The 27,193-nt window shown below is 42.3% G+C and overlaps 1 protein-coding gene across 4 annotated transcripts in view; it reads left to right on the plus strand.

Moving 5' to 3' along the window:
• Window positions 1-27,193, plus strand: part of PDZD2 (PDZ domain containing 2) — a 361,998-nt gene that overhangs the window by 73,030 nt on the left and 261,775 nt on the right. For 3 of the 4 annotated variants that reach the window (XM_060634411.3, XM_060634416.3, XM_060634417.3), the window contains exon 2: window positions 14,413-14,553. The exons of the other annotated variant lie outside the window; for it this stretch is intronic. The gene's annotated coding sequence lies outside the window, so the exon portion shown is untranslated. The remainder of the gene's footprint in view (window positions 1-14,412; window positions 14,554-27,193) is intronic. 4 annotated transcript variants of the gene reach the window in all.

Genomic DNA, 27,193 nt, shown 5'->3' on the forward strand with positions numbered 1-27,193 from the left:
TTGGAATAAAGTTGTTAAGGTGGTCCTATCTGGGGGGTCAGAGAAAGGCACTAAATTAGAACCATCTAAATCAGAGGCATACCTAATCGTACTTTGTGTTTTGCCACATAGATTTTCAGCTATTCGCTGGTTGGAAAATATTCTTCAATAAAACATTTAATGATTAATGATAACTTTATAAGTAAACGAAAGAATATCATAAAATAATAAGTTTATTTGTTTTTGGCTTATTTTCCTATCACTGCTTATGTTCTTTTTTTCAAAAAAATTTTTAATGTTTATTTACTTTTGAGAGAGACAGAATGCAAGTGGGGGAGGGACAGAGACAGGGGAGACACACAATCTGAAGCAGGCTCCAGGCTCTGTGCTGACAGCTCGATATGGGGCTCGAACTCATGAACCATGAGATCATGACGTGAGCCGAAGTCGGACGCTTCACTGACTGAGCCAACCAGGCGCCCCTCACTGCTGATGTTCTGTCTGAAAGTCCATGCAGGGCTAGTGGGCAACCTCAGTGTGTCAGGGAGTCTGTTTCAGTTCATGGCTGTGAGTAGCCCTTTGGTAAATATATTGATTTGACCTAATTTGATGCTAGTTCTTTGCACTGAATGCTACATGTCTAACAGTAGCCATATAGCCTTGTCTCAACTTGACATTCAACCCTTTGACTCATTTTCTCACCTGGAGGCGAACAACTACAATATAAGGGACTTTTACAAGGTCCGTAGGAAAAAATATTTTAGATCTCAAAATTACTTACGAAGATAGAACCATATACTCTCTTATCACTGAGAAGATGTTTATAGAGATGACCCCTGGTTCAGTCACCACATTTTTATCAGAGAGCAAAAATGTTTTGCTTAGTCAGTGGCAGAATAAGGCTAGACTCCAGGTCTCTGGTGCTGCCTAACCCACAGGTGTGCCCACTTACACCTTGGGACTGAGAGAGACTTGGCCACGTCCTAGAACTTCGAGACAACCTACTTACTGTTAGAAGAGGGGAGATGGAGTCAGAAGAAGGTCCTGGTGCTGCGCAGAGTTCACGCAAATGTACGTCCTTTGTATGTCTCTTTAGCTTCTAATAGATGCATAATGGAGACAGGAATAGCCACTGGTCACTTGACAGTTTCATTTTTAGAAGTTGTTACAAATTCCTCTTCCCATTATGTGGCTTACAGGGGTGGCTGAGATAATGCAAATGTGACTTTTAGGTTTCATTTCTTTTCTCTCCCTTCCTCTGGTGGAAAGGCTAGAGTGCAGTGGTTTCCAGAAGTAAAATGTGCCAGGAATTTATAGCTGGATAAATCTGCTTTTGAACCGTACCATGACCACCGGCATTAAAATTAGCACTTCCTGAGGGCCTTTTACAGGCCAAGGGTTCCGAATTTTCACAAGACCCTCATGAGGCAGACATTACTATTTGGCCCTACTTTTCTGATGAGGAAACTGAGGTTCAGAGAGGTTAATTGATCGGCCCTGTTCTGCCTGACTGTATGCACAAGCCTCATTCACTGTGGAAGACCACAGGCCTCGAGAACAGCAATGAAAATGGACATTTTTGGAATGTTAGACAGATTGCAAGGTATGACATCTATGAGGGATTTAGATCATGGGATTTTCCCCCAGATCATTTCATTTCTGAGATCTGATGCTAATTTCCACATGTCTGCACATTCTGATAACAGAAGCTCCCTGCAGTAAGTGAAAATCGTGAGGCTCCTCAGACAGATTTTGGGGGCAGACGTGTGTCCTTGCTCAGGGGCACCTTTAATGCTGTCTGGGGTGTGCTGTGTGTGCTGGGCTTGTCAGCGTGGGGAGCGCAGCTGATAGCGGGCAGCTTCTGGAGGCTTTGGCGATGGATCCCGGGGAGAGGGCACAGGGCAGCACGGTTCTCCTCCCAGTCTTGTTCTGCGCTTTCTAAAAATACTCCTGACAAACAGCTAATGGGCATTTTGGCCACACGGCTCTGAGCTGCTGCTGCCATTTGGAATGGGGCGTTTCTCTTTCAGACCTGCTCATCCTGATGTGTATATGATTGGGGTAGACCCGGCTGTGTCGTGTCCTGGAACTTCATCACGGCCTGCTCACAGGGGCCTTTAAAAAACAATAAAGACCCTTCTTCCCTCTTTTAGCAAGTGTTGTGTGTTCGTTTAACGAAGTGAAATGAGATGAAAGCTTCTTTGGGAAGAACCCAGCTGTAGCCATTGGCCAAGTATTGTTTAGTGATACACAAGGCCAGGGGGCCCCATCTCTCCAGAAGAGACCTGGTTTCTGAAATTGAGGAAGACTAAGGGGGCAGAAGTTTTTCAAAATTATATAATTGCTATGTAAATTGCCACAACCTTTTTGGAAAGCATGTTGACAATATGTAGATAGAGCCTCAAAGTGGGCCCCTGTCACCCTGTAATTACTTTTCTATAGATACCTTTTGAAGAACTAACTGGAAACAGGGTCAATTTTGTATTCATCGGAGCATCATTTAGCATAGTAAAAAAAAAAAGGGCCATAGCCTAAATTCCCGACAATAGAATTAGTAAAATAAATTATGGTGATCCATTTTCACAGGATTGCACAGTTATTTAAATGTCAGTCTTTGAAGAATTGTAATGATATGGTAAAATGTTTAAGATAAAGCAAGTGAAAATCCAAGCTTAAAAACTGCATATGGAGTGTGACCTCAATCAAGTACAAAATACTACAGGTATATGTGTGTGTGTGTGCACACACACTTTGGGAAAGACTGAAGAAAGTGTCCAAAATTGTGGCTGTCTCTGGTGAGATTGTGGGTGACTTTATTCTCTTTGTGTATTTCTCTATTTTGTCCATTTTTGGACAATGAAACGGATTCGGTTAAGAGTCACGATTTTTTTTTCTTTTTTTTTTAAAGAAAGTTTCTTCCTGAAGGTTTTCTTACGGGTCTTGTACATAGGCGTCCATTGCTTCATAGTGAATTGGAACCGGGGCCTGCCTGTCGGGACAGCGGTGAGTTTTAGTCTGTGGAGGTAAACAAGAGGCTGGACGTAAGTGAAATCAAAGAGAAAACTGAACTTGCAATCAGAATAGTCAAGTTCTCACCCTGACTTTTCTCTCTTATGAGCTGAGAGCCCTGGGGAAACCATTAGGTATTCCCAAGTCCTCTCCTCATCCGGGTCTCTTCAGAAGGGGTGGATCTGCCCGTGCCAGTTCTAGGCAAGGCTTTGAACCACTCCCATGCTTGTGTGGATGTTTCCATGGTGTTTGTTCTTCTTTGCAGTGTTTCGTTCTCATTCTTGTGCTGTCTCCAACGCTCCCCCCAAGGATAACTGCTCTGTGGAAAGGATCTAGTTCATTCTTTCAAACCCGTATTTATTAAATGCAAGGAGCATTGACTGGTAAATACTTAACCCATGGCCCTGCCTATGGATGGTTACGTTTTCATGAGGAAGGGGAACAACTGTAAATCAAAGGATGGCTGTCTCTCCAGCAAACTGTGGAGTGGGGCTCTCTGACCCGTGTGGTGGAGCTCAAGGGAGGTCGGCTTTGTTCCATGTTGAGTCTTGGCCCTCTGCCTGTGAACAGGTATGTTTGTGGGGAGGACATGCATCCTCTCTAGGCCTTCATGGATTCTTCATGCATGCATCAGAAATAATAATACTTCCTTTAAGGAATATTGTGAAAAGTAAAACCACACAAGTGAAATGGACAAAGTGCAAGGCAGAGGTTGCCCACTAGAAGGGCATGGGCTAAAACTCATTGCAGATGGTTTTGTTGGGTTTGCTGAGTGGTTAGTTTTTATTTTTTAAAGATTGAACTTATCTGTACTTAAAGAGATTTTATGGGACTCCTGGGTGGCTCAGTTGGTTAAGCATCAGACTCTTGATCTTGGCTCAGGTCATGGTCTCACAGTTCATGAGTTTGAGTCCCATGTCGGGATAGTGTGGAGCCTGCTTGGTATTCTCTCTCTCCCTCTCTATATGCCCCTCCCCCACTCATGCTCGCTCACTCTCTCTCTCTCTTATTCAATAAATAAACTTTACAAAAAAATCAAGAGATTTCACATTTTGGAGTGTGGATTTTTTTTTTTTTTTATTGGCTGTGCCCTGGAAGTCTGGCACCAGTCTGCTGGAGCTCACTGGTAGCTGTTCACTGTCACAGGAGCCCATGCCTCAGCAGCCACCATGTCCCAGCCATACTTCCATCCCTCCATAGCAGGAGGGGGGAGTAATATTGCAGGACTGGGGGTTTTGAAGGCAGAATGTCCTACCCTGAGTCTCTGCTCTACCATTTGCTGGTTATGTGTCTTTGGCCACCTGGTAAACTTGCACAGCCTCAACTTTCTGGGGCCTCTCTTTCTTCATCTAAGTGGGATAATACTTGTATCTTCTTAGAGGATTGTGGCAAGGACTAAGTGAAAAAATGCATGTGAAACACTTAGAACAATGCATGGTGCACAGAGATGCTTGATGAGGTTTACCTGCTTGGTCTCTGAAGGCATTTGACTTATCAACTTCTGCTGGAAGATGTGAATCAAATAATATTGTGTCTATTACTTATCTACCTATCTATCCATCCTGTAATTTCTGTGCTATATGTTATTTTGTAGTTCTGCATGAAAAAGTAGGATTCTAAATAAATTTAAAACCTCTTCTAAATATTCTTTTAGGTTACCTAGTCTATCCTTCCTTTTGGAGGATGTTATCTGCTCTCTTTTCACGTTGGTGAGTTTTGCCATGCCATCCATTGATCTTGACCTCCTGTGAGTCTACATAACATGCTTTCATGCTTGATTTTATTCTATTGCTAGTTGTTGCCTGTCTTTTATCTTTAACCAGAGTTTGAATTCTGTCATATTTTTCTGTTCCTGTATCCTGCATAATACCTAGCATAATAAATTGCTCACGGAATGCATGGCTGAAGTTATTGCTAGGAAAAGGTGAATAGCTCTTCTGAAGGCAGGCCTGGTGGCATCCAGGTTCTTACAGGACAAATTTTTCATTGTAACAACATTACCTGTCCCTTCATTCTTCCGTCTTGTCTATCCTCAGCAAGCACTTGTAGAGTGCCCACTCTGTCAGATTCTCAGCTGGGAGATTGATGCCTCAGATACTGAGGAAATGAAGGAAACATGCCTCATGGAAGAACATAAAAGGCCAGGCATCCATGATGTGAAGTTTGCTAACCCAGACAATGACTTCTCATTCTGAGACGCTAGTGGGTAAGAGAATATAATCAATATTTCCAGGCTCAAGTGACATCAAATGTGTAGTTTTTCTGTCCTAGTCTTTTTTTCCCCTTGATTGTGCCTATTTTGTAACCACAGGCGCAAGCAACTTCTTACGTCTGTTGTAACAGCATTCATTATACACAGCTGACCTCCAAAGTCCATGAAACTGGGTTTGTCTGGAACTTTCTGAGGTAGTTACTTTCTTTTCTTTTTTTCCTTTCCTTTTTTCTTTCTTTCTTTCTTTCTTTCTTTCTTTCTTTCTTTCTTTCTTTCTCCTATCTTTATTAATTTCTTTCTTCCTTTCTTTCTTTCTTTCTTTCTTTCTTTCTTTCTTTCTTTCTTTCTTTCTTGGTAGTTACTTTCTAAAGAATTTATAGGTGGAATTTTTTTTTCTTCCCACAATTGAACCACAAAGCATGGACCTTTTGAGGGCTATGACTTGGTTTTTGGCTTCACCTTGCTCTAAAGTGGTTTCCATTTCTAAGTCACACTCATGTACTGAAAAATTATATCAGTTCCTTGAGATTTGGACAGAATTGTTAGTTTGGGTCTTTTAAAATCAGGGTGGGACATGCCTCACCCATGTTTACTGGCCATTAACAGGAGGGTCAAGAGTGGGCCTGCCACATCCTCATTAGCCAAAAAGTCCTTTCTGTCACAGTTGGTGTCCAAGAGAGGGTCTTAATTCACTTTAAAAATAAAAAGGAAAGAAAATTACTTGCTTAAAGAGCACATTTTGATATTCTTATCATTTGAATGAGTCATATCTTTTTTCTTTTGACATTTATTCTCTTTGGTATTATCATGATGCTAATTCTAAAAAAGGAGAGAGATATTTTCCCTTTATAGTTTGAACAGGAAAGAATCTTATTGTAAAAAATACTGTATTCTCTTTTTCCTTTCTTTGTGTGTATAATTATTGAGGCTAGGGATATATTCAAATTATTTCAGAGGGTTTTAGTGAACTTACTAAAATTTTAATTGCTAAAAAATTCTACTCTTGGTAGGCTAAGAAGTTCTGTGTTAGTGTGGGTCACTTCTTTCTTTCTTTTTTTTTTAAAGTTTATTTATTTACTTTTGAGAGAGAGAGGGAGAGGGAGAGGGAGAGAGAGCAAAAGCAGGGGAGGGGCAGAGAGAGAGAGAGAGAGAGAATCTGAAGCAGGCTCCAGACTCTGAGTTGTCAGCTCAGAGCCTGACATGGGGTTCAAAACCACTAACCGTGAGATCACGACCTGAGCCAAAGTAGGATGCTTAACCGACTGAGCCACCCAGGCGCCCCTCCTGTGGGTCACTTCTGTCCCTCGCCCCCTCTGTGCCTGGAGTACTCCCAGGTCTGCCTGTCAGGCTTTACAAGGTCACTGGAGAGAGGGGAAGGAGCACTCTGGGTAAGCTCATTGATTGCCCTTGTCCCCACCTTCATAATTCAAATGAACAAACAGATATTAGTGTCCCATGGATGCCCATTGCCTTTCGTCTCTCTAGTACTTGTGCTCAGTATCATTTTTAATGTTTTGTTTTAAAGTAAATTTTTCATATTAACAAAGAAATTTGTGTTATTTTAGAAAAATCAGAACATATGAATAGACCAAAAGGGGAATAAAGGACAGTAATCTCACTTGCAAATAAAATCTGTGTGTATATGCATGCATGCATGCATGTGTGTGTGGCAAGAGAGAGATAAAGATGGAGATAGAGATAGAAACAGAAAGAACTAGACTTTAATCTCTGCCTGTTCGGTTCACTGTTATCCTTCCAGCATCTAGAATAGTGCTTGATACACAGTAGGTGCTCAATAAATATTTGCAGAAGGAAAATAAATGGATTCAGTGGACCTTCAAAGTCTCCCTCCTCTAGGAAGTTCTTACACACCACCTGGAGAGACCTCCTTTTTCAGGTCTCACTAAACATACAGTCAAAACCACCTTCAATCACTTTTTCACTGTGCATACCTACCTCTTACCTCTACACACTCCCACGCTCATTGGAGTCTTGTCCATTCCTGGAGAAGTGTGCCATTAGCCTTTTAGTGTTTGTGTTTTAGTACCTTTACTCTCTTTGGAGAAAATGAGTACTTTGTAACATCAATTTTTTTCTGTTTCAAGTTATACTTTTGTTCCCATGTCCTATCTTAGTGAAAATTTTCATTTTCTGGTGTAATGTTCATTGTGTACTTTTGTAGGAAGGTGTTCCCTAATCCATGTAAATGATTTTTTTTTTTACTATCAAGAACTAGACAGTCTGTTCTAGGAAACTGCATGTTAAATTTCAGCAGAATTTGTCTGAATTGTGCCTTTTACCATTGCCAAAATCTGGGAGGGAAAAAAAAATAAAACAAAAACTAGTGAAATTTGATCCATAAAGCCAAGTGGAGGGCCTAGCATTATAGCAAGCCACTGCATAGATTGTCCTTTAGAGCAACATAAAGTGACCAAATATGGACTCAAAATAGAACTATGGGGCTCTAGCTGGTTTGGACTGCTTGGAAGTCAGGGACCTTTGGTTACATTCTGGGCATCCTGGGTAGGAGTCATTGCCAATCCTCAAAGAAATAAGAGAGTAGTATTGGCTTTGGCTAAGACAAATGCCTAGGTGCAGCTGGGACAAGGCCCTATGGCTTTGTATTCATGGTCTCAGGAAGCTGAAACTCTTAATATGAGTGGCTTCCTAAACAGATGAGATATTGGCCAACAAAGACAAATCAGTATCAACTTATCAGTCAACTCATTTTCTTGGCTGTCTAGAAGGTTGTCTTAAGAAGATTTTATGGCTTTCTCTCGGATCAGTGGGAAAGAGAGCTCTTTGTGGTCCATTAACAATGTCTGTCAAGGGGATGGTAATAGGAATGGGACAGGTGGGCTGGCTGTTTGCCATCCTTGGCAGAGAAAGTAATTGTGCTCAAAAATGGTATTTTAAATTATCACCCTTGGAGAAAGAAGTTATAAAGGGCCCTGTGACAGGATGACCATATGTTTGTTTTGTTTTGTTTTGTTTATCAAATTAGGATACTTTTGAGAGCGAAAGGGAGTGCTATTACCCTAGGAGTAAACTAGGACCTATGACACTTTGTTCATTGCAGATAACCCTCAAATGGAAAGATATTCCCTCCTGTATGTACTCACCCTGAATTTCAGGGGCTACTTGAGCAAGATCTCCCTTTCTACTGTGCTCTGTGCTATTTCCAGGGAGCCCTTAGATTAGGGTGTGTTTGTCTGAACTCTCCAACCTGACAAAGAGTCCTACCTCAACACACTTGGTGTGCAGAGGGGCTCACAGTGAGAGCTCCACAGCTTGGTGACTTTTCTGGTGATGCTGGCAGACTTCTAGGGCATGTTCGATGCTGGCTTCTGCTCCCCCTGATGGCAGAACCACCAAATCCATCTCCCAGGGTTGCCTTCCCACTCCCTGTGGTGTGAATAGCAATGCAACCCAAAAACTCAGCCCCAGAAGCCTGCGCCAAAGACATGCTGGCCATCATTCCGTACCCCAGAGCTGAGTGTTCACACCACAGCCTGCATGCCATGAATGAATGATGGTAGAAGTCTGTTTACTGAGCATGAGAGAGTTGGGATTCCTTAGGTATGTTACTTTTTTTCTTTATCAACAGTCTAGATCTTTTATTCCCAAGAAGGCCTCCCCTTCCTTAAGATTCCCATGAATAAATTTAGGTGGTGGGGGTCTGCATTTCAAATGATGCAGTGGGTGGCTGATTCTTGACTGCAGAGATTCCTTCTGGAAGTGGCTGGTCAGCTCTATTCGTGGTAAGCTGGTTGACTTTGCTCAGACAAGCCACCTGGGAGAGCTAGGCCCATTTCCCAGAGTGAGAATCAAGCTTTTGATCAGACAAGTAAGGTCCTTGTCCTGCCACAACATCTTCATTTTTTTTGCTTTGTTGCTGTTGTTTAGTTGCCAATATGACCTGAGTCAGAAGACTGGGATTTTAAACCTGACTTTGTCACAAATGATCTGTGTGACTGTGGACACATCACTTCCCCTCCCCCGCCCCTTTCTTCCTCTGTGAAATGGACGGTGGACCAGATCAATGGCCATCACACTGTTGTAGACATGGTTCCCCGTTTTCAAAACATAACATATATTCCTAACATAGAGAACCAAAACTGCTCTGATTGAAGCCAAAATAAAGCCCAGAGTGCACAGGGCTTATGGCTCTTCCCCTTACTCTTGGCCTTGACCCTGGGGATGCTCTTCACAGGGGGCTGTGGGTCTTTCTGACTCCTCCTGGCGGGAGAATCTGTGATGTTTCTCTCCTGTTGCCTGCCTTCTGGCCATCTTTCTGGGTACGCTGTTCCCTGCTTGTAGGCATCCCTGGCAGGGGGTGGGTGGGGAAATTAAAAGGAGATGAAATTTAAATCTCTCCCCTTTGCTGCTCGTCAGCAGTTCTGATGACACGCTTGGTTAGGGTAGAGGTTGAAACCATAGACTTAAAGGTTTTAGGTTATCTGTGCATTGCAATTCTAGGTTTTACGTTATCTGTGCATGTAATTCCAGCGCCGCTGGGCTCTCTGCTCCAGGAATGTCTGCTGTGGGTTGCCTGTCCTATTTGGTGTCTCTCTCCAGCACTGCTTCTAAGACAGTGGTGCTCAGGCCTGGAATAGCATTTAGAATAACCCTGATCTTGGGAGGCACCAGCCCCTCCGCGCTTAATGCAGTCCTAAGCAAGCAAGGTAGAAGTGACTTTGTTGACTCTGTTGTATACAGGGCCCTTCATTTATATTCTCTCTCTCTCTTTTAAGTTTGTTTATTTATTTTGAGAGGGACAGAGAGAAAGGGTGAGAGAGAATCACACACAGACTCTGTGCTGCCAGCATGGAGCCTGACGCAGGGCTCAAACCCATGAACTGTGAGATCGTGACCTGAACCTAAACCAAGAGTCGGATGCTTAGCTGACCGAGCTACCCAGGCACCTCAATTTATTTTCTCTTTTTAACTCCTCCCACAACTCTGTGAGGTGGGGTTTACTGTTTTTTAGCTGTTCAGCTTTTCAGCTTTTCTGGCTCCTGGTGGAAATGAATACACCTTGAGTAGCAGGAGTGATGTTTTCTCCCTTGGCTTAGATCAGTGACACCAAGTAGGTCCACTTATGTTTGTTTCTTTTCCATGAGTAGAATAGGTGAGTGGATGAGAAAACGAAGCTCAGAGGGGTCTATCTCTGAGCTCTATCTCAATCATGTCTGGCTGATTCAAGAATAAAGAAGGCGACAGTGTGATTCCAACGTCATCATCTTGCTGCCCCCTGCATTCCCTTGAGTGTCCTTGGATTGCCCCACGGGCTTTCTCCACCCTCAGGATTCCCCAGACTTAGCTCCCGGGTTCCCCTTCTGGCAGAGGTTCTCAGCTGCATAAGAGTATAAGACTTACTTAGAAAATTGGCATCCTGCTCTGATGTCGTTTATCTTTAGGATTACAGGATTCTCAGCAGAGTGGTTCCCAAACCTGTTAGAGGTACAGGACCTGGATCAGGATTTCTGGAGATGGAGTGCTGTCCAGCAGGTGATTTTTAAAGCGACCGGCTCTTGGAAACCATGGCAGCTGGTCCTGCTCTTCCTTTGTAGCTTCATCTTTGGCTGAAAGCCACCCCCCTCCCCCGCCCCACCCTGGAACTGACCATTAGGCTCACCTGGGCCAGTTTGCCCTCTCTAGCCCCTGTTACCCCAGATCCCACTTCTATACTCCAGCCCCTGCTACCCTAGATCCCACCTCTATACTTTGGGCCATGGCTTTTCTCCCACCTGAAAAAGCCTTTGGTCCTGTCTGCCTTTACCTCTATTGCAGGTGGGCAGGTGGCTCTTAGAGCCCAGCTCATCCTCGATTTGCCTCCCTTGGTTCAACCATTTCCTCCTTTTCTGAACTCTGCTGGCTCATGTGGGCAGGGCCCAACAGATTCGCCCCTAATTCTGTCATTCAGCAAATAGTGAGCAGTTGTGATGTGCCAAACACTTGTCCATATGCAGGGGACACTACAGTGGACAAAGTAGACAAAGACCCTATCCCCATGGTCGCTGGTCCTGGTGTGTTGCTAGCCCTAGTGGTTGCTGGGCACTTGGGAGGCACTCGGTAAATATCTGAATGACCATGGCTGGAGTGAAGAGAGAGAGTAGGGTGGCAGATGAGGGGAAGAGGTGGTCAGGGGTAAGGTTATGCAGCCCTTGGAAAGCTCTGTGATGACTTCAGATTCTATTCCAAGTATAATGGGATGCTATTTGGTGCTGTAAGTAGAAGAGTGGAATGATAAACCTGACCTTCCCTCCCGTGTGGGGAATCAACTCTAGGGGATTAGGGCAGAAGCAAGGAGACCAGTGGGGAGGCTCTCACAGCAGTCCAGATCTAGGGTACTTGGGCTGAGATGATGACATTGGTGCTGAGAATAAGAGTTTAGACTCAGGATGCATTCTGAGAGCAGAGACTGTGGGTTTTGAGGATGGATGCGATGGGAAATCAAATCTGAATTCCAAGGCTTTTTACATAAGCAACTGGCTAGACAGATGATGCTAAACCCACATGGCTACTAATTTTCTGCTTGTCAGTTTCCTTTTGATGAAGGCAGGGACCCTGCCACATACAGGGGCATCCCCCAGCAGGGGCCTGGGTCCCAGTTGGTGCTGTGCTAAATAACAGCCTCCACCAGCAGCTAGCACTGCCAATTGGTAATATAGAGCCTGAACCCCATTCTGTGGCATCAGCATCTGTGGGGGTGGTTTGGGTGTTCCTGTTGCAAAAGACTGTGAGGGTGGCCCCTCTGCATCATTCATTTGTCATCGGGGAGTTAAGATCCCACCTCTGTCTCTGCAGGAGTTGGGCTAAGGGAGGAGGTGGGAACAGAACCCAGAAGTTGAACAACCCAACTCCTCTCTTTCCAAGTTTATACACATTTGGGGGAGGGTTACTCCTTGTTCCCTATACACTCCTGGTGCCTGGAGCCTTTGCAAATGCTCACCTTGTGCTTGCTGATCTCTCTTGCTTTCCTTCTTCACTTTTCAAAATACCACCCTTCCTGGAAGCCCATTCCAAATGCTGTTTCTTCCATGTAGCTCTTCCTGAAGTCCCAGCCAGATGTGGTTTCTGCCTCTTCTGAACCCCATAGTGGTTTATGCCTTTCTCATGACATCATATTCTCCAGGGTTTTGCCCAGTCTTTTGAGCTGGAATGCCCACAGTGAAGTGATGGGCCTTAATTATCTTTGAGTCCCTCCCCCAAGGCCCAGTGCGGTCTCTTGAACCCAGTAGACACTTGATAAATATCATTCAAATTGAAACTGACTTTCTTTATGACCGATACTTTCAGCAGCTGCAGAATACTTGTCTCCTGAAGGAGATTTGGGATAGGAATCAATCAAATATCTAAGATATGTCAGATGGAGAACACAAATAAGTGAAGTGGGACAAGTGGAAGAAAATTTTTGATAGAGATGCCATTGTAAGGATGATTCCACTCTTTTGTAACCGTTTATGAGATGATAGGATGCACAGGTTCTGTGTCAGAAGGCAGTGGATGGTTCTAGATTGTCATTGCCACAGCGTTCCTGGATAGTCTGATTTGTCAAGAGAAGCTGCAAGTCCAGGCTTTTTACATGGAGAATCCTAATTTCTAGATGTTAGCCAGTGATTCTTCCCACCACCACCCGCCCCCCTCCAGCCAGCACTGTAGGGAGAGCCTGGCTGCTAGCTCAGGACCTCTGATTTACACGTCAGGCTTTCCCCCTCTGAGTGAAGTAAGTAAATTTATTTTGAAATCTCCAGGAAATCTAGCTGCTGTTTGGTAAAAGGAGGATGTTTGCATTTTGTTTTTATTCTCTAGCATTTGCTTTCCATTGTTCTGCTTCTCTCTGAGTGGGAACCCCAGGGTTATGATTATTAATTTGTGCTTGAATCCCAGCTTCATGTGGCATAAGCGCTTCTGTAGCTTGCCTTGAACTCTGTGTAACGGGCTTTTTATTTTCCTCCAGGAGTGGTTTAAATGGAGGCTGCAGTCTTCTGCAAAGCGTAATTGGTTTTAAATTGTAGGTTTAATAATAATGATGCTGGGCTTAATGCAGTACCTTTCAGCCTCTGCTGGCTGCCCTTGGCAACCAGTCACTCATTGACCTGCATGCTGTCCTCAGGAGGGGACAGCTGTTAGGGACTTGAGGCCCCCCTCCCGCCCCCCCCCCCCCCCCGCTCTGCCCCATCCTGATATGGACCACAGGGATGAGGGGCTCCAATGTCCCCTGAAGCCATGGGCCACTGGAGGAAAGGGAGGCCTAGGGACATCCCTTTGTGCCAAGCCTGGGGGCTCCGAGGCTGGACTTTCAAGGCTCTAGGATGTGGTTGTTTTTTTGTTTTTTTGTTTTTTTTTCTGTTCTCTTTCTTCCCCTTTGGGTCGCCCAGCAGCTTATTAGTAATTCTATTGGAAGAAGAGCAGAGGAACTCAAATTCCACAATTCGGCTTCTGTATGGATGGTTTAATTGGGAGGCTGTGTTAACTTAATTGGTTATCATCAGGCTTCTGCCTTCTTTCTGTATTTTAAGTAACTTGTTCTCATTTTCTCTTACCATGGCCAATAGCGCATGCCTTTAAAAAATTAAATCTTGTACTTTGGTCTCTCCAAGTGAAAAGAGCTCTGGTTCAGCAGTCAGAGAGCCTGGATTCTGATTATGACTCTTTCTGGAATGATCTGAAGAGACTTAAACGGGATACTTACCTCTCCTGGCCTCATTTCCACACTGGATAGATGAGTAGGTTAAATTACAAAATCGCTAGTCTCTTCCAGTGTTTGCAATGGATGACTTAAGTGTTTCTGTGAAATGACACCAAACTCCTCCTTGAACAACATTTGGAGTGTTTCAAAAGTCAATAAAAATACCAATCTACATATGTTATACAACAGACTAACTGAGGCTTGGACAAGTGAGGGCTTGTTCAGCAAAAACTCAGCATTATGTTATAAAAAGCGCAGAGAAGGATGTTGGTGTTGTGTGATGTGGGGCATCCTGCTTGAAAATTACAGGCAGTGCAGTCAATGACAGGGTAGCGGCATCCACAGCCGCCCTTTGGAGGTTTCCCAGGCTCCACCCTCTGGACAAACCACAGACGTTCAGAACCTGTGGTCTAGTTCATCATCCATGACAAGCAACAACTCCTTATTTGTGTTGGGTTATGAACTGCCTCGTTTCGACTACCGTTTCTGGATGTTTTTGTTTTTGTTTTCATTGTAGATGGGAGCAAATTATGACATGAGAAGAATGAGTTGGGGTAGAAACGGAAATATTAAGCCTGAAGAAGTTTCTTTGGACTGGAAGTCTACAATGGCCATTTGACCAGCATTTTGGAGGAAGTGGTGCTCGCAGAGTTTGAAGGTAGCAAACATAGGATACCCTGTTTTGTGCAAATGCCGCCTACAGTGAAGCTGATCAGACAGCTGCATTCTGTTTCCCTCTTTCCTCTTATGAGCACTCTTGGCTCCTGAAGGTGCCAAGTGCATGCATCACTAGACTTTAGATGTTTATCTCTCTCTTGTTAACCTCTAGGCGATGTGTTGTGTATTTTGCAGGGGAAAATGGACAACGGAAGTTAACAGATTTTATTCCCTCAGTGTAAACCTTCTTAAAAAGGACTGAACCTAATGTGAATGATAGCTTCTTTGGGAAGGGAAGCTGTGCCCCCCCCCCCCCCCTTTCCAGAAACGATTTGCCAGTCTCTCTGTGAAATGGAGTAGCAGCTTCTGAGTGGCAGATATTAGCAGTGGCTAAGATAGCCTGAGCGGTCTGTGCAGTGAGGGAGAAGAGGGGGAAGACAGGCAGAACAGGCAGGAATACCCACTGCTCTTAAGAATTCAAAGTGTCAGGGCACTTGGGAGGCTCAGTTACTTCAGTGTCTGACTCTTGGTTTTGGCTCTGGTCATGATTTCATGGTTTGTGGGTTCAAGCCCTGCATAGGACTCGATACTGACAGCCTGGAGCCTGCTTGGGATTCTCTCCGCCTCTCTCTCACTGACCCTCCTCAGTTCGCTCGCTCTCTCTCTCTCTCTCTCTTTCTCACTAAAAATAAATAATAAGTAAACTTAAAAAAAAAATAATTTGAAGTGGCCATATACAACTGCCCATTTGGACTCCTTTTCTGAGAATTAGGGCCAAAATTTGGGGGCCTAGGTATTAGCTACAGAAGACTGTTGTCTCCATGCTTCTTAAAAAGATTACTTAAAAAGGCTTTAGGGGTGCCTGGGTGGCTCAGTTGGTTAAGCATCCAACTTGGCTCAGGTCATGATCTCACGGTTGGTGGATTCGAGCCCCACGTCAGGCTCTGTGCTGACAACTCAGAACCTGGAACCTGCTTTCGATTCTGTGTCTCCCTCTCTCTTTGCCCCTCCCCCACCTGCATACTCGCACACACTGTCTCTCAAAAATAAACAAACATTAAAAAAAAATAAATAAAGCCTTGAGTATCAAAATGCTGGCCTCTCATGTGTTAATGACTATGATTTAGACCTCATAGGAATGGGACAGAGAAGAGTTGTGATGGGGAAAGACAAGGCCAGCAATAAAGGAGATAGTGCAGGTCAAGCACTCTGGGGATAGGCGGTCGGGTGTTTTCGGGACCTGGTGTGCATCTGCATGTGTCTGTGCAGAGCTCGAGGTCACATGCTTTCTACCACTGACATAAGACACCTTTGAGAATGAGAACATTTCAGAATTTTTCTAAAGACCGGTTGTACACCCTGAGAAAGGCTGTCAGCTCTCTGAGAGTAAGGACTGTTCCAGCTCGTTCATCACCACATCCCCAGCAACTACCCACCAATTTTATTATTTGTTACTATTTGGTGGATAATTAAGTAAAATGAAGAGAGAGAGGGGAGCTTGGGAAGACCTCACACTGGTGCTGACCAGCCATTCCCTCAGGGCCCACACGGGGTCCTGTGGCTGCTGCATGGCTTGTGGGGACACCTAGTGCTTGGTGGAGTAACATCTTCTTTGGATGCTTAAAGCATAAAAATAGTGAAGCATAAAAATAGTTTATTGGATAGGGGCACCTGCGTGACTCAGTCGGTTGAGCATTTGACTCTTGATTTCAGCTCAGGTCATGATCCCAGGGTTATGGAACTGAGCCCCACGTTGGGCTCTGCACTGAGTGTGGAGCCTAATTGGGATTCTCTCTTGCACTCTCTTTCTGTCTCTCTCTGCCCCTCTTTCTCGCTCATGCTCGCTCGCTCTCTCTCAAAAATAATAAAATAAGGGTGCCTGAGTGGCTCAATCATTTGAAGATTTGACTCTTGATTTTGGCTCAGGTCATGATCTCAAGCCCTGTTGCTGGATTCATCCTGCTTGGGATTTTCTCTCTGCCCCTCCCCTGCTTGTGTGTGCCCTCTCTCTTGCTCCCAAATAAAGTTTACACTAAAAAAATAATAATAAAATAAAAAAAATTTAAAGTCAATAATAATAATTTATTTGATAAAAGAATTTAAGTATATCAGGCACCCCAAGGAGTCAATGGGAGATCAAGACAAGAGAAGAGGAGTCTGGGTGGACTGTGGGATGACAGCCAGGGTCTTTCACAGGGATGATCTAGGGGACACCAGTCTGGCCTAGCACCCGTGGCCCTGCCACACACCCCTGGATGTCCTCTTGCTGCTTCTGGCCTCTCAGTGCTGCCCACCTGCTGAGAGCTAGCTAAACTACTCATCTGTGCATCTTTCCTGAAGATCCACAGCCCAGGGTGAGAACACCCATACCTCTGCTGGCTTGTGACCTTGGTCCTGGCTGTCCTCACTATAGGCTGGTGGGAGGTGGGGCACTGCTTTCCACATGGGGGAGTCACTCCTTCCAAGTCAGTGGAGCACGACTGCCAGGCTGGGTGGCTGAGGAAAAGACACAGCGTCCCCCAGGAGCAAGAGTTAGAAGGACCCTCAATTCAATGAGTAATCCAGTTAATTAAGCAAATAGAAAGAAAGGGGGGAAAAGCACCACCGAGTATGTACATCTTAGAATTTTATTTCATATCAAGTCAGCGTCATCAAGAGCCAACACGTTGCAATGTATTAAGAATATGTTAATGGTGGTTCCCAGAGGCTAACAGCTTATTGGCTGATGGGACACTCAGCACACACTTGAGGACAAGTCTCAAAGGGGAAGAGAATGCTCAAGGTGGTTTTGCTATCAGTTGAATCCAACTGGAACATCAGAGCGAGTGTGTGTAGGCTGTGATTCACCGCCTAGGAGGCCAGCTCTGACTCGGCTCCTCCCCTTCCCACACCGCTACCAGCTGCACTGGGCTGTTGTCCTGTGGGCCCCGCGTCAGAAGGAGTCAGCTGGGCCCTGTCAGCCCAACCTCATGCCTATAAAGTGCTCCAGCTCCTGAGGTGAATTCACTCTTGTTTTTATTACTCTGTTAATTCCAGCTCCTGTCTGTCCGTCTAACTCATTCCACGTGTCTGGTCCCTTCTGCCCACAGCGGTTACTGTGCAGGCCAGGGGCTTGTCAGTTTTGTGAGTCTTTTTTTTTTTTTTTCATTTTTTCTTTTTAACATTTATTTATTTTTGAGAGACAGAGAGAGACAGAGCATGAGCAGGGGAGGGGCAGAGAGAGGGGGAGACACAGAATCCAAAGCAGGCTCCAGGCTCTGAGCTGTCAGCACAGAGCCCAACGCAGGGCTTGCACTTGGGAACCACGAGATCATGACCTGAGCCGAGGTCGGACACTTAACCGACTGAGTCACCCAGGTGCCCCAGTTTTGTGAGTCTTGTCCGTCATTCTGCTGGCAGCTCTGTCCAGGAGCCCTTTGAGTTCTCAGGTGCCTTTCAAGAGGTGCCTCTTCTGCTCCTGACCACACTGGATTCTAAACTTTTTGAGGACCTAGACCTTGACCCGTTTGTATTTTTTTTTAATTTTTTTAACATTTATTTATTATTGAGAGACAGAGAGACACAGAGCATGAGCAGGGGAGGGACAGAGAGAGAGGGAGACACAGAATCTGAAGCAGGCTCCAGGCTCTAAGCTGTCAGCACAGAGCCCGACGTGGGCTTGAATTCACAAACTGTGAGATCACGACCTGAGCTGAAGTCGGTCGCTTAACCAACTGAGCCACCCAGGTGTTCCCACCCGCTTGTATTTTTTAAAATTTATTTTTATTGAAGTATAAGTGACATACAATATATATATTAATTTCAGGTGTACAGCATAGTGATTTAGTATTTGAACATATTGTGAAAGGGTCACCACAATGAGACTAGTTAGCATCCCTCACCAGATACAGTTACAATTTTTTTTTTCTTGTGATTTTTTTGTTGTTGTTCAAAAAGGTGATTTTATTAAAGCGTGGAAACAGGACCCATGGGCAGGAAGATCTGCCCCAGGACCTTGAGGAGAGACTGATTATATACTCAGGAGTTGGAGAACTTTTTAAGATTTACTCTTAGCTTTCAAATATGCAATAGAGTGTTATTAACTAGAGTCACTGTGCTGTACATTATGTCCCCATGACTTCCTTATTTAATAACTGGAAGTTTGTACCTTTTGACTCCTTTCACCTATTTCACCTACCCCCAAATCCCCTACTTCTGGCAACCACCAGTCTGTTCTATGTATGTATGCATTTTTTTTTCATTTGTTTGTTCTTAGATTCCACATATAAGAGTGATCATATGGAATTTCTCTTTCTCTGTCTGACTTATTTCATTTCATTTAGCATAATGCCCTCAGGGTCCATCTGTGTTCTTGCAAATGGCAGAATTTCATTCCTTTTTTTTTTTTTTTTCATGTTTATTTTGAGAAAGAGTGTGTGCACGTGAGCAGGGAAGGGGCAGAGAGAGAAGGAGAGAAAGAATCCTAAGCAGGCTCTGCTCTGTCAGTGCAGGACCCAATGCAGGGCTCAGGTTCTGAAAGGCCTGAGTACTATTTCGTTGTATATACACACCACATTTACTTTACCCATTCATCCCATTGATGGACATTTAGATTGTTTCCATATCATGGCTATTGTATATAATGCTGCAGTGAAGATGCAGGTGTATGTATCTTTTCAGTTACTGTTTTTATTTTCTTTGGATGAATATCCAGAATTGGAATTGTTGGATCTTATGATACTTCTATTTTAAATTTTTTGAGAAACTTTTATACTGTTTTTCAGAGTGGGTGCACCGACTTACATTTCTACCGACAGTGCACAAGGATTCTCTTTTCTTCACACCCTCTCTAATACTTGTTATTTCTTGTCTTTTTGGAAAAAGCCATTCTGACAGGTGTGAGATGTTATCTCATTGTGGCTTTGCATTGTATGTCTCTGAGGGGGTGCCTGGCTGGCTCACTCAGTAGAGCATGCTACTTTAATCTCAGGGTCATGAGTTCAAGTGCCATGTTGGGTATGGAGCCTACCTTAAAATATATATATATCTTAGATATAGATATAGATATAGATATAGATATAGATATAGATATAGATATAGATCTGGTGACTAGTGATGTTGAGCATCTTTTAATGTATCTGTGTCTTTGGAAAAATGTCTTTTTAGATTTGCCCATTTCTTAATTGGATTTTTAAAAATAGCTTTAAAAATTTTTATTTTTTTGGTATTAAGTTCTATGAGTTCTTTATATATTTTTGATATTAACTCCTTATCAGATGTATGATTTGCAGATATTTTCTCTCATCCAATAAGTTGTCTTTTCATTTTGTTGCTGGTTTCCTTCGACGTGCAGAAGCTTTTTAGCTTGATGTAGTCCTACTTGTTTGTCTTTGCTTTTAGTGTCAAATCCAAAAAATCATTACCAATACCAAGGTCAAGTTGCTTACTGCTTATATTTCCTTCTTGGATGGTTTCAGGTCTTATATTCAGGTCTTTAATCTATTTTGAATTAATTTTTGTGTGTGGTATGAGATAGTAGCCCAGTTTCAATCTTTTCAGTGTTGCTGTCCATTTTCTCAACAGCATTTATCGAAGAGACTATCTTTTCCCCGTTGTATATTCTTGGCTCCTTTGTCATGAATTAATTGACCATATATGTGTGGGTTTATTTCTGGGTTCTCTGTTCTGTTCCACTGATCTATTTGTCTGTTCTTATGCCAGTACCACACTGCTTTGATTGTTATACGTTTGTAATATAGTTTGAAATCAGGGAGTGTTATTCCTCCAGCTTTGTTCTCCTTTCTCAAGATTGCTTTGGCTATTCAGACTAGCCAAAGTACTTAGAGTACTTAGTACTTAGAGTTGTTTGTTCTATATCTGTGAAAAATACCATTGGAATTTTTTTAAGTTTATTTATTTATTTTGAGAGAAAGCATGAATGGGGAGGAGCAGAGAGAGAGGGAGAGAGAGATTCCCAACCATGCTCCATGCTCATTGTGGATACTGATGCAGGGCTCTGTCTCACTACCAAGAGATCATGACCTGAGCCAAAATCAAGAGTCAGATGCTTAATCACCTGAGCCACTTAGGTGCCCTGCCATTGGAATTTTGATAGAGATTTATTGAATTTGTAGATTGCTTGGGTAGTATGGACATCTTATCAATATTGATTCTTCCAATCCATGAGCACAGAACGTCTTTTCTTTTTTTATGTATTTTATTTTTTTTATTTTAGAGAGAGCACACAAGTCAGGGAGAAGGGCAGAGGGAGGGAGGGAAGGAGAGAAAGAGAGAGAGAGAGAGAGAGAGAGAGAAAGAGAGAGAATCCCAAGAGAGAGAATCCCAAGCAGACTCTACACTCAGTGCAGAGCCCAACATGGGGCTCGATCCCATGACTCTGGGAACATGACCTGAGCCAAAATCAAGAGTTGGATGCTCAACCGACTGAGCCACCCAGGCACCCACATCTTTTCCTTTATTTGTGTCTTCTTCAGTTTATTTCATCAATATCAAATACTTTTCAGTGTACAAGTCTTTCACCTCCTTGATTAAATATATTCCTTGATATTTTATTCTTTTGATGCAATTGTAAATGGGATTATTTTTCAAATTTCTTTTTCTGATAGTTTACTAGTAGATAGAATACAACAGATTTCTGCGTATTGATTTTGTATCCTGCAGCTTTACTCAATTCATTTACTAATTCTGACAGTCTTTATTTAGGGCTTTATATGTATAGTATCATGTCATCTGCAAATAGTTGACAGTTTTACTTTTTTTTTTTTTTTTTTTTATTTAGCCAATTTGGATACCTTTTATTTCTTTTTCTTGCCTGATTGCTATGGCTAGGGACTCTAATACTGTGTTTAATAAAAGTGGTATCAGAGAGCATCCTTGTCTTGTTTCTGATCTAAGAGGAAACACTTATAGATTTCACCATTAAAACATTGATGTTAGCTGCAGGCTTGCTATTTATGGCTTTTATTATGTTGAGGCACATTCCCTCTATATACACTTTGTTGAGAGTTTTTATCATAAATCGTTGTTAAATTTTGTCAAATGTTTTTTTCTGCATCTATTGAGATGATCATATGTGATTTTTACCCTTTATTTTGTTAATATAGTCTATCACCTTGATTGATTTGTGGATGTAGAATCACCCTTGCATTCCTGGAATAAATCCCACTTGATCCCACTTGATGATTCTTTTAATGTATTGTTGAATTTTGTCTGCTAATATTTTGGTGAGGATTTTTGCATCTATGTTCACCAAGGATATTGGCCTATAATTTTCTTCTCTTGTAGTGTCTGCCTGGTTTTAGTATCAGGATAATGCTTGCCTGGTAAAATAAGTTTGGAAGTGTTCCCTCCTCTTCTGTTTTTTAGAAGAGTTCAAGAAGGATTGGTATTAATTCTTCTTTGAATGTTTGATAGAATTCGCCAGTGAAGCTATTTGGTCGCGGACTTATGTCTATGGGGAGTTTTAAAATTAGTGATTCAATCTCCTTACTAATAATTGGTCTGTTTAGATTTTCTATTTCATCATGATTCAGTCTCAAAAGATTGCATGTTTCTAGGAATTTATGTTTCTTCTAGGTTGTCCAATTTGTTGCATATCATTTTTCCTAGTGATCTCTTATCTATTTCTCTGGTATCAGTGGTAATGCCTCCTCTCTGTTTTGCTTATCCTTTCAAAGAACCAGCTGTTGATTTCATTAATCCTTTGTATTGTTTGTTTAGTCTCTATTTCATTAATTTCTGCTCATTATCTGTTTTATTTTCTTCCCTCTACTACTTTGGGCTTCATTTGTTCTTCTGTTTCTAGTTCCTTGAGGTGAAAAGTTAGGTTATTTGAGATTTTTCTTGTTTTTTGAGGTAGGCATTTATTGCTATGAACTTCCCTCTTAAAATTCCTTTACCTGCATCCCATAAGTTTTGGTGTGTTGCATTTCCATTTTCATTAGTCTTGAGGGTTTTTTCTTTTTTTAAATTTTGCTTTTGATTTCTTATTGACCCATTCGTTGTTTAGTGACATGTTAGTCTCCCCTTATTTTCCAGTGAATTTTCAATTTTCTTTTTGTAATTGATTTCTAGTTTCATACCATTTGGTCAGAAAAGATGCTTGCTATGATTTCAGTCTTAAAATTTTTTAAGGCTGTTTTCTGGCCTATGTGTTATCTCTACTGGAGAATGTTCCACTTGCACTTGAGAAGAATGCGTTTGTGTTATTTTTGGATGGAATGTTATGTGTATATCTGTTAAGTCATCTGGTATAATGTGTTATTTAAAACTGATGTTTTCTTACTGATTTTCTATCTGGATAATTTATCCATTGATGTAAATGAGGTGTTAAAGTCCCCTACTATTATTGTATTATTGTCTATTTCTCCCATTAGGTCTATTAATATTTGCTTTATATAGTTAGGTGCCTCTATGTTGTGTGCATAAATATTACTAATGTTGTATCTCTTGTTTGACCTCTGTATCAATATATAATTCCCTTCTTTGTCTCTTATTTCAGTTGTTTTAAAGTCTGTTTTATCTGATATGAATATAGTTACCCCAGCTTTCTTTTGGTTTCCATTTGCATGGAATATCTTTTTCCATCCTTCACTATTAGACTGTATATGTCCTTATATCTGAAGTAAATTTCTTATAGGCAACATATCATGGGTCTTATTTTTTTCTCCACTCAGACAGTCTGTATCTTTTGGAGAATTTAGTACATTTAAATTTAAGGCAGTTATTGATAGGTATGTACTAATTACCATTTTGTTCATTGTTTTTTGGCCATTTTGTAGCTCCTGTGTTTCTTCTTTTCTTACTCTCTTCCTTTGAGGTTTGATGACTTTTCTTAGTGATATGCTTATTAGATTCTTTTCTCATTGTTTTTGTTTATCTACTGTAGGGTTTTGCTTGTTGGTTACCATAAAGCTTACACATAGTCTATTTTAAGTTGGTAGCAACTTAAGTTTGAATACATTCTTTTTTTTTAATGTTTATTTATTTATTTTGAGAGAGAGAGGCAGAGAGGGAGGGAAGGAGGGAGGGAGAGAGAGAGAGAGAGAGAGAGAGAGAGAGAGAGAGAGAGAGAATCCCAAGCAGGCTTCATGCTGTCAGCACAGAGTCTGATGTGGATCTTAATCTCATGAACCGTGAGATCATGACCTTAGCCAAAATCAAGAGTCAGATGCTTAACCAGCTGAGCCACCCAGGCACCCCTTAAGTTTGAACACATTCTAAAGCTCTATATCTTTACTCTCCCCCTCACATGTTTTATAGTTTTGATATTACATTTTTCATATTTTTATAATCATTGTAGTTACAGCTATTTTTAATACTTTTGTCTTTTAACCTTCATACCAGATTTATGAGTGATTAACCCACTACCTTTATTATATATTTACCTTTATCAGTGAGATTTACAGTTTCATATGTGTTTTTGTTACTAATTGGCACCTTTTCTTTTCAGCTTAAAGAATCCCTTTAGGGGCACATGGGTGGCTCAGTTGGTTAAGGGTCTGACTTTAGCTCAGGTCATGATCTCGTGATTCATGGGTCTGAGCCCGGCGTCAGGCTCTGTGCTGACAGCTCAGAGCCTGGAGCCTGCTTCAGATTCTGTGTCTCCCTCTCTCTCTGCCCCTCCCTGCTCACACTCTGTCTCTTTTTCTCAGTGAGTGAATAAACATTAAAACAAAATCAGGAAAAAAAAAAGAAATCCCTTTAGCATTTCTTATAAGGCTGGTTTAGTGACGATGAACTCCTTGTAGCTTTTGTTTGTCTGGAAGACTATCTCTTTGTCAGATAGAGTATTATTGGTTGGGTTTTTGTTTTTTTTGTTTTGTTTTGTTTTGTTTTGTTTTGTTTTTTATTCCAGCACTTTGAATATATCATGCCCCTCCCTTCTGGCCTGCAGAGTTTCTGCTGAAAATCCTGTTGTCTTATCTGGTTCGCATATATGTAACAAATTGTTTTTCTCTTGCTGATTTTAAGAATCTCTCCTTGTCTTGGGATGCCTGGTGGCTCAGTCAGTTAAGCATCTGACTTCAGCTCAAGTCATGATATCATGGTTTGTGGATTTGAGCCCTGTATCAGGCTCTGTGCTGACAGCGCAGAGCCTGTTTGGGATTCTCTCGATCTCCCCCTCTCTCTGTCCCTCCCTGACTCATGCTTTCTCTCTCTCAAAAATAAATAATAAACTTAAAAAAAAAAAAAGAATCTCTCCTTGTCTTTAACTTTTGACATTTTAACTATAATGTGTATTGAGTCTCTTTGGGTTCATCTTATTTGAAACTCTCTGGATCTGTTTATCGTTTTTTTCCAAGGTTAGGGAAGTTTTCAGCCATTATTTCTTCAAATAAGTTTTCTGCCCCTTTCTCTATCTTTTCGTTTTCTGAGACTTCTATAATGTGAATGTCAGTTCACTTGATATTGTCCAATAAGTCCCTTAAGGTATCTTCATGTTTTTTCATTACTTTTTTTTTTTTTGCTGCTCTGATCGTGTGAGTTCTTCTGCCCTGTCTTCAAGTCTACTGATATTTTCCTCTGCTTCATCTAGTCTATCAAACCCCTGTAGTGTATTTTTTAGTTCAGTTGTTGTATCCTTCAGTTTTATGACTTCTTTTTCAAACTTTTAAATATTTTCTTTGTTGAAGTTCTCACTGTATTCATTCATTCTTCTGAGTTTGATGAACATCTTTGTGACCATTATTTTGAACTCTTTATCAGGTAAGTTATTTATCTCTGTTTCATTAAGGGTTTTTGTTTTGTTTTGTTTTGTTTTAGCAGTAGGCAAAAGTTTATTAGAATATAAGGTTAGAAAAGAAGAATAGTAGGAAAGCTCTCTTTACAGAGAGGGTATATTAAAAAATGAATGCCCCTCATTAAGGTTTTTTCTCTGAGGTTTTATCTTATTCTTTCATTTGTAACATATTCCTCTTCTTCATTTTGCTTGACTCTTTGTGTTGGTTTCTATGCATGAGATGAAACAACTATTTCTCTGAGTCTTAAAAGGTTGGCTTTGTGTAAGAAATGAAGCTTATTATTCAACCCTGCCCTAACTCTTGGTTGTCCATCAAACCTTTGTGAGCATCCAAGTAGCCTAGTTTGTTTTTCATAGTTCCCAATATTTGAAATTGTGCCAAGACCAGTCAGTGTCCCAAAGTGGATTTCAGTCAGCACCTGCATTCAGGCTGATTAGAAGCCAGATCATCAGACAATAACTTTTAAAAAATGCAAATATATATGGTCCCATAAGACTGCAAGTGTAAGTCCCAGAGCAGGTGACCTGAAAGTACCTCTGTGCAGCAGTCACAAAACTGTGGCTCTAGGTGAGTGTACAGGTGTTTTTTTGTTTGTTTGTTTGTTTGTTTTTGTGAAATGCTGGGGAGCTACAGCGATTCAGAGGGAGAGCACATAGATGGTGGACAGTCCCTGAGAATACCTCTGTCATCTCTAATGTGTGTGAAACCTGAAGCCTGTCCTTAAGACCAAAACTCCAGGACTAGCAAGTAGACCTCTTTCACAGAAAGGCTGGGAGTGTATTTCAGTCTGCTGTCTGTGCAGTGCTCTGGAGTGGTTGGCCACCCAGAGTGGTGTCACCAATTGTCAGTTCCCTGGGTCCCAGGAACACAAGCCCCTCTGGCTGCAAAAGTCAGGCAATCAGGGAGCCCCTGGGTGGCAGCCACAAAAACCGGATCCCCAGATGTAAAACTTGGGTCATCAGACATAGGTAGAACCTCCTCTCTGGGAGATACTGGTGCTCTGAAGTACAGCAGAGGACCAGTGCATAGACAGCACTTGCCAAAAAAAGGGAAAAGAAGAAAAGGAGAAAAAAAGAAGAAAAAGGAAAAAGGGCGGGGAAGAGGTGTGTGTGGACAAGATGGCACCTGCTGGCTTTGGCAAGACAGGGAGAGTGTGGAGGATGGTGTCCACCAGCCTCTGTTCCTAGAGAGGATCCCAGCAAGCTCCCTGCCCCTCAGACCAACACTTTACAATTATGAAATGAGTTCTTTCACACAAAGTCTAGGAGCTTTTCAAAGGGCTGCTTTTACACAGAACCTGGGATGGGTGAGTCTGTGCACTAGCTTGTAAGGAGCCATGCCTCAGATCATCACAGCCCTATGGGTCTTGTAAACATGAGCCCCATTGGACTTAAAAGCTAGATGTTTGTGGGCTTCTCTCTCAGGTGCTGGTCTTAAAAGTTTGGGTGACTAATGTGGGTCACAAACCCTTTCCTCCCCAGCTCTTTTGAGTTCACTCCCAGTTGTGGGTTACTGCCCTGGGGGTGGGGTTTACGGCAAGATCATGTTTTATCCTTTCCTACCTGTTTTTTTGTGATTTGCCTGATGTGAAGGAGTTGTCAGTCTGCTAGTTTTTAGGGTTTCCCCCCTGCCAGGAAATTGTTCCATATATAGCCATAGACTTGGTGCGTCTGTGGGAAGAGATGAGTTCAGGATCTTCTGTCACTATCTCGAACCAGAACCTACAACTTGTTCGTATTTTATATCTTCTCTGAGCCTGACACTTAGCAAGAGCTCAACAAATTTTGTTCAATGAACAGTTCAAAGCACTTGGAAGACTACCTGCCTTAAGCCATGCTCAGCCACCCCAGGAAGAGCAGCACCTGAAAGTCTTCTCAGGAGAGATGGAGTTGGAGTCAG

The sequence above is a fragment of the Panthera onca genome, chromosome A1 (assembly GCF_046562875.1).
Source record: "Panthera onca isolate mPanOnc1 chromosome A1, mPanOnc1 haplotype 2, whole genome shotgun sequence".
NCBI lineage: Eukaryota > Metazoa > Chordata > Mammalia > Carnivora > Felidae > Panthera > Panthera onca.